The sequence below is a fragment of the Callithrix jacchus genome, chromosome 2, assembly GCF_049354715.1.
Source record: "Callithrix jacchus isolate 240 chromosome 2, calJac240_pri, whole genome shotgun sequence".
NCBI lineage: Eukaryota > Metazoa > Chordata > Mammalia > Primates > Cebidae > Callithrix > Callithrix jacchus.
In genome coordinates this window covers 74,259,097-74,267,430 of record NC_133503.1, presented here as the reverse complement: position 1 = coordinate 74,267,430, position 8,334 = coordinate 74,259,097, and positions in this window count along the sequence as shown.

Sequence of the window (8,334 nt, the reverse complement as noted above, 5' to 3'; positions counted from 1 at the left end):
AGAGTACCTGGGATTACAGGCATGTGCCACCACACTCAGATAATTTTGTATTTTTAGTAAAGACGGGGTTTCTCTATGTTGGTCAGTCTGTTCTTGAAATCCCGACCTCAGGTGATCTGTCTGTCTTGCCCTCCCAAAGTGCTGCCATTACAGGCATGAGCCACAGTGCCTGGCTCTCTAATCTATTTGTTTAAAGAATATAAATTTCTCTCTAATCATTGTTGTAGCTGATTCCTAAAAAAAAATTTACTGATGTTTTAATGACTTTCCCTTTTAAATGTTTTGTGATTTTCTTTGTGGTTTATTCTTTTCCCTATGAATTCTTTAGACACGCATCCAAATATAATGGTTTTTTTTTGTAATGTACAAAAAAATTGTTTTGTGTAATGTACAAAAAATTGTGTTATTTTTTGTAATGTAATGGGCTATCTCTTTGGTTTTAATTATTTTTTTCTGAGACAGTCTCACTCTGCCATCCAGGCTGGAGTTCAGTGGAGCGATCTCAGCTCACTTCAACCTCTGCCTCCTGGGTTCAAGTAATTCTCATGCTTCAGCCAGGACTACAGGCGTGCATCACCCCACCCAGCCAATTTTTATATTTTCATAGAGACAGGGTTTTGCCATATTGGCTGGGCAGGTGATCCACCTGTCTTGGCCTCTCAAAGTGTTGGAATTATAGACACGAGCCACTATGCCCTACCTCTTTGGTTTTAACTTCTAGTTTTATTTCATTAAGATAAGAAAATATAGTCAGTATAATAGCTATTCTTTGATATTTGTTAAAATTTGCTTTATGAATTAGTTTAGGGGTCATCAAACTTTTACTGTAAAGGGCAAGATAGTAAATATTATTATGTGTTTACATATATATGTATGCATATATATATAATATTCATATATATATATTTGTGTGTGTGTGTGTGACAGAGTCTCGTTCTGTCACCCAGGCTGGAGTGCAGTGGCACGATCTTGGCTCACTGCAACCTCCACCTCCTAGGTTCAAGTGATTCTCCTGCCTCAGTCTCCCAAGTAGCTGGGATTACAGGCGCCCACCACCGCACCCAACTAATTTTTGCATTTTTAGTAGAGATGGGGGTTTCACCATGTTGGCCAGGCTGGTCTCGAACTCCTGACCTCGTGATCCACCCACCTTGACCTACCAAAGTGCGGGGATTACAGGCGCGAGCCACCGCGCTGGGCCTGTTGTTTTATACACAAGGATTATTAGATTTACCCAACATATTCTTTTTCCCTTCAGTAATGTTTCTTCTCTTCCACTCCTACCAGAGTTTAGTTTTTTTTTTTCTTTCTGAGAAGTACTCTTCAGCAGTTTTCTCAGTGGGGGGAATCTATGTGAAAATGCTTCTCAGTCCTTTTTTTTCCTTTTTTTGTCTGAAACGTCATTATTTTGCACTCACTCTTGAACAACATATAGTTTAGTTTAGAACTTGGGGGATAACAATTATTTTCCCTCAGCCCTTTGAAGGTATTATTCTGATCACTTTTGTTGCTAATGAGAAGGCTGTTTACTTATGATTTCTTTGTAGGTAATTTTTCTTTTCTCTGTGGTTTCTTTTAGGATTTTCTCATTGTCTTTGGTGTCAAGAAGTTTCACTACAAGGTGGCTAGGTATAAAGTGATTTATATTTTTTCTGTTCAGAAACCACTGTGCCTCTTCAGCCTGAGGATTCACAGACCCAACAGTACTGGAAAATTATTAGCTGTCAGCTCTTTGCATATTGCTTCTTTCCCGTTCTCTCCATTGTCTTCTGCCAAAATTAACAGTAGAGGTGTTTCTTCTACTTACTCTATTCTCTATGCATCTTGGTCTTCTTTTCTCATTTCTTTTCAGTCTTTTAAAAATTCAGTACACCTATCTAAAGTGAATTTAGCACAGAAAGAAATTTCTTTGGGAGGTGATGTGTGTGTGTGTGTGTGTGTGTGTGTATCTGTGTGTGTGTGTTCGCTCCTCTGTTTTAGTAAAAGCAACTTTTACTTAGTAGCTGTCCTCTCTGGGAGTCCCAGCTAGACTCCTACCCACACAGCCACCCCCTAGGTTTTTCTGTACTTTCAGAAGAAAAAAAAAATGAATGTTAAAGAAATCAGAAGCACAGAATGACTTACAGTAATAATCCACCAAGTTAGAAACAAAAACTTCAAAGGATCGCTAGAGCTGACTAGAGAAAAGGGAAATTTTTTTAGTGTTCTCTAAAGCTTATGGTGCAGGATAGAGGGGCCCATTTCAATGGGCTGTAATCCAAACCCTCTGAATAGATCCTGAGAGAACATAGGTCTTAATATTTCTCCAACAGCCCTCCTCTAATAATTCAGGACTGTTTTTAGCCACAGGAATGGATGAAGGCAGGGCAGGGCAGGAGGGAGGAATGATGACCCCCTCAGAGGTGAGGGGTCTCTCCCATAGCCAGCTGATCACCACCTATTAGGAAGGAAGCTGAATGTCTGACAAGTCCTGGCACTGCAGAAGCTGCCTCTACCACCCAGGCCTCCTGAGTGGCAGTGGAGAAAGGATGAATCATCAGACCCAGAACCTCTGGGAGACCACATTATGGCCTATGGGGAGTGAAGGGTTCTCATTCCTGCTTCCCAGCATTTCTCCTTATTTCTCCACCTTTGAGAGTTCAAGTTGGGTTAGGGCTGGTTTGCATGCTGAAGGATGTATCAGAGATGTTTGAACCAGAGCAACTCCATCTTGAAGAGGGGCTGGGTAAAATGAGGCTGAGACCTACTGGGCTGCATTGCCAGATCATTAAGACATTGTAAGTCACAGGATGAGACAGGAGGTCAGCACATGATAGAGGTCATAAAGACCTTGTTGGTATAACAGGTTGCAGCAAAGAAGCTGGCCAAAATCCACCAAAACCCAAATGGCAACAAGAGTGACCTCTATTCATCCTCACTGTTACACTCCTACCAGCACCATGACAGTTGTGAATGCCATGGCAATATCAGAAAGTTACCCTCTATGGTCTAAAAAGAGGAGGCATGAATAATCACCCCTTGTTTAGCATGTAATCAAAAAATAATCACGCAATGGGCAGCCAGCAGCCCTCTACTCTGCCTATGGAGTAGCCATTCTTTTATTCCTTTACTTACTTACGTTTTTTGAGATGGAGTCTTGCTGTGACTGCAACCTCTACCTCCCAGGTTCAAGCCATTCTCCAGTCTCAGCCTCCCAAGTAGCTGAGATTAGAGGTGTGTGCCACCACAGCTGGCTAATTTTTGTATTTTTAGTAGAGATGAGGTTTCAACATGTTGGTCAGTCTAGTCTTGAACTCGTGAACTCAGGTGATCCGCCCACCTTGGCCTCCCAAAGTGCTGGGATTACAGGCGCAAGCCACCTCACCCAGCCTATCCCTTTAATTTCTTTCTTTCTTTTTTTTTAAGACAAAGTCTTGCTCTTGTCCCCCAGGCTGGAGTGCAATGGCGTGATCTCAGCTCACTGAAACCTCTGCCTCCCAGGTTCAAGCAATTCTCCTGCCTCAGCCTCCCAAGTAGCTAGGATTACAGGTGCCTGCCACCACACCCAACTAATTTTTGTATTTTTAGTAGTGATGGGTTTCACCATGTTGGCCAAGCTGGTCTCGAACTCCTGACCTCAAATGATCTGCCCACCTCAGCCTCTCAAAGTGCTGGGATTACCGGTGTGAGCCACTGTACCCAGCCTACTTTCTTAATAAACTTGCTTTCACTTTACTCTATGGACTCACCCTGAATTCTTTCTTGCATGAGATCCGAGAACCTTCGCTTGGGGTCTGATTGGGAACCCTTTCCAGTAACAGAAGCAGGGAAGCCAAGAATGCAGGGGTCCTGGCCATAACCTGAAGGGGTCATCTGGCTTGCAGCAGGCGCAGGCGCACGCGGGCATGCGTGTGTGTGTGTGTGTATGTATGTGTTACATGCATGCACATGCACTCAGGAGGGCTCCACTCTACACCCACCCCCTCCCCGCTTTCCACCCCATGACTCCCTGCCTGCTCAGCAAACTGAAGGAGCTTCGTGCTTTGGAAGGACACAGCGTCTGGCCCTGCCCAGCTTAGGCACACTACCAGCCTTCTCTTCTGTGAAATGGAGATAATAATAACTGCCCACCCATCTCACAGGCTGGAGGCCGGTTTTGAAGAACAAAAGAACAATGTGTTCCAGTGTTGTGAGTCTTATGGGGGTGCTTTTCAAATTCAGAAATTACTGAGAAGCCTGGTAAATGGTTTAACTTTATATTCTTAGAACTAAGGCTTTATCTAAATTACATTTATTTTTAAATACATGATTATGACAATAGTATTAAACGTTTCAGAAATGCCTAAGGTAATCACAGTCATCCTTCAATCCCAGCGCCCAGAGGGAACCAGTACTAAGAATTTGTTGCCTTATTTCCCTCCAGTCTTGTTTCTATACAGGCTTATATAGTCGTTAGTTAATACTATCAACAGCGTTTTTTTCATAGTAAATATTCTGTCATCGTTGCTCATGATTTGAAGCCTCTGATTTTCTCCAGTGCAGTCTGGCCAGTGGTAAACTAGTAGTTAATTAGTGAATATAATAGTCTCTACTGCTTTCCCACGGTTTCCCAGTTCTAAACAATGCTCCCATGTATCATATGCACATACATTTTTGCACGTATCTGCGATTATTTTCTAGGCAGCAAGGAGGTTTTGGATGAGAGGTCTGCACAGTTTTTAAGAACTTGTACAAATATATGGCCAAAATAGCTCGTAGGATTTTCACAGAAAACTGGTCCCCCATCCCCATCCCCAGCCGCTTCCCAGGGGCATAAACCCCGCCTAGCAGAGGAATCTAGGGGTTGGGGCTCCAACGTCCCACCCCGAGTCCTGAGGGATGACCAATCTTTCAGGAAATGTTAAGGGTTAACCTGACACACCTCGACCCCGCGACCCGGAGGCGGAGTCCCCCAGAGGCCCCTCAGCCCGGCCCTCCTGGGGGATGACTTTACAAAGAGTACCCAACGAGAGCCACCCGCCCCTCCTCTTGGACTGCGCTCAACCACTGCCAAGGTGCTGACGCAGCGGGGACGGCGCCACGCGGGAGGGGGCAGCCAGCGCGGCCACTTCAAAGCGCCGCATGTGGGGCGGCGGGGAAGCGCTGGACTTGAGGCCCACAGAGGCGGACCCTCCTAGGCCTCTCCCCTTCCCCCCAACCCGGGCCCAGCTGCACCAGCTGTGCAGGTGGGGGCATCCTCCTTGCCCAGACTCAGGGGAGAGCCCTTCTCCACGCCCCCACCACACCCCATCATTCCCACCCGGGGACCCTCAGCCTCAGGGCCTTCAGCCTCGGGCACTTTTGGCTGCATGTGGCAAATGTGGATGACCAGCCTCACCCAGACCAAAAGTAACACCTTAAGCTTTTCCACCAGGCAGAATTCCCCTAAGCCTTGACTTTCGTTTTTTGGGTGAGGGGTGAGTGTCTTAAAAGAAATGAGAAGTTAAGTTTTGAGTCTGAAAGAATTACAATTCTCTGCCCTCACCCCCACCCAGTTCCAGTATTCATGCAGAGTCAGAAGGTGGCAGTGGGCTGAGGGGTGGGTGATGGATCCCGTCCAGATCACGGTCCTGCCCTTAACCCATGTGGGCAGACCTGGGCTCTCCAAAATGCTGACACAATGCTCACAGATCCACTCCACCCTCCTCCTTGGAAAGGGAGAAGCCAGTCTCCCCTCTGTACACTCTCCTCTGGTGAGCCTGTCCCAGGGTGACCCTTGGATAGGAGGCTGGAGTTCCCTCCACTCCTGCCACTGCCCCTGCCCTTTGGCATCTGAGGTTGTGCAGAGGTTTCTTCTGGCAGTGGAACCCAGACCCCACAGCAGCAGCGAGGCAAAGGGGTTCTTAGGTAGCTGAGCAGCTGGCCCTAGGGTCTAGCCCACTGATTCCAGGGAATGCAAAGCCTAGTCCATCTTACAGACACCTTCTAAGAACTTCATCTCATCATTTATTCAACAGGGGCTGTTAGGCGTCTACTATGTGTTAGATGTTGCAGTCCAAGACAAGATTTTATACATTACCCAACCAGAGAGAGAAGATACCCCAAACATTAGTGCCCAGGATTATAACTGGGGCCAGACTCTGTCCCACTGAAGGGATGGGGCCTGCAGCAGTTCTCAGGAGCTCCCATCTGTCTCACAGGATTTGTGCTCACTTTGTGGTAGGTAATGGAGCCTCCTTCCCACCTCCCTTCTGATACCTGCAACAGAGGAGCCTGCAATTCACAGGAATCCTCTTTCTCATGATCAAGGTGGCTGATGTTCATGGACAGCACACTGGGGGAAAGGACCAGGAGCTCTGTGAGCTTCAGGGGGCACAGCTCTGCTCTGGGCAGAGATACTGGACAAATGCCTGTTGGGTCTGACCCTCAGCCTGCAACTGAACCATCCTCAGGTGCAGAGGTGTCCAAGCCACCAAGTAAGCCCAGGAAAGGCAGTAAGTCTTTCTGGATAGTCTTTAGTTCCAAGGGTCCAAGCTCCAGGTTCCTCCCACCTCTACCCCTGTGATGGTCTCCTCCAACCCCATGGTGACCTCTTGCCGTCCAGCTGGGAACAAAGAGAGCATCAGGGTCTTGAAAGCTCAAGACCTTTAGAAGACCTTCTCTGGAGACGTGGTCTCCTGCTGTTTCTGTTATGCAAACCCCAGAGCACTTCCCAAACATGTCATGTAAACAGCTCACCACCAGCCTCAGAACCCTTCATTTGGCTCCAAAGGGAAGAACGGGGTGAGTCGATTGCTGCACGGGGTGGATGGTGGGATGCCAAGAAAAGGATGGTCCTGCAGGCTATGTCAAGAGGCAAGAGGTCCTGGGCTTTCAGGCCTAGCTGGAACATCTGGCTCCAGAGCCCTGCTAGCCAGACCTCTGGACTCATCACCAGTGCCCTGAAGACCCTGCCTCCCAAAGGGATGCCAGGTAGGGTGCCTATCTCTTAGTGGAAGGAGGGGCCCAAGATGAATTCTCCTTGAATATTGTCTTCCTTAGATGATGTGACTCTTCAAATAAGCAGAGGCTGAACAGCCAACACCCTGAAGCAGCAATCCCCAAAGTCAGGTCCCGAAACCAGGGCATCACATGGGAACTTGCTAGAAACAGAAGTTCTCAGGACTCCTCCCAGTCCTCCCAGATTAGAAATTCCAGGGGTCTGGCCCACCAATGTGTAGCTTAAAAAGCTCTCCAGGTAGTTTTCATACCTAACAAGGTTGAGCATCACTGCTGTGGGGTGAGGAAGACACATTACTTCACTTTTTCCTTGAATACCTCCTCTGACGCAGACCTCATCACCAAACGAAGCCATCCTTGAGTTGAGCTAGGTTGTCACATATGAGGATGTTTGCTGCAGTGCTGCTTGTGATGGTGACAATCTGGAAACAATGCGAATGTTCACCAGAGAGAGAATGGTAAGTAACCCATGTGAATATACACTTAGTAGCAGTCATTTAAAAAGAAGGAAGTAGGTTTACATACATTGATGTGCAAAGATCTCCAAGATGTAACCATAGCTGAAAAAGGAAGCTGCTGAATAATATGTGTAACTCAGATGTGTGTGTGTGTGTGTGTCCCAAACAAAATGACCTTGTGTCTACATACTTATAAGTGAAAATGGATTTTAAAAAGACTGTAAGAAGATATACCCAATCAATAACCCTAAGTGGGGGACAGAGATGGGAGAACTCTAGCTTTAATCATGCTATTTTTTTCCATCATTTGTGTTATGTAAGTCATTGAAAGTCAATATAAGAATGAATAAAAACTTTAAAATTACATCTACTTTAAAAATGACGTTAAACTTGGGAGCGAGCATGCTGGGTATGGGAGTGTTCTGTAACCTCAGATCAGAACAGAGCCTGAATGAGAGCTGGGCACTAGGGGTCTGACCCTGACTCACCAATGGGAGATCACCCTGAGAAAAGCGAAGAGGGGCTCACAGTGCAAGTCCAGGGCAGAGGTTTAGTTGCCCATTTGCCAGGTAGCAGCCTTAGAGGCCGCCAGTCAGGCCTTGTCAACCAACCTATGCGGTACCTGTGAAAGCCCCACCCTTCCCAGGCCTCTTCTCCTCCAGGTTTAGCCCACCCAGCCCCAGTCACTCAGTGGTGGGAGGACCACTGGCTTCCCTTTCCTAAGAGCACTTTGAGTTTTAAAAAGAAACCTGAGAACAATGCTTATGCTGCCCTATGAGGGATCATGTGGTGATGCAGGGAACTCCAAGCAGATGAAGGGAGATTTGGTATTGATGGTCCTCACATGTGCCATGAAGACATCTACCATCAAAGGCTCCTTTCCCAGGAAAACCTAGGCAGAGCAAATGGCACAGTCATA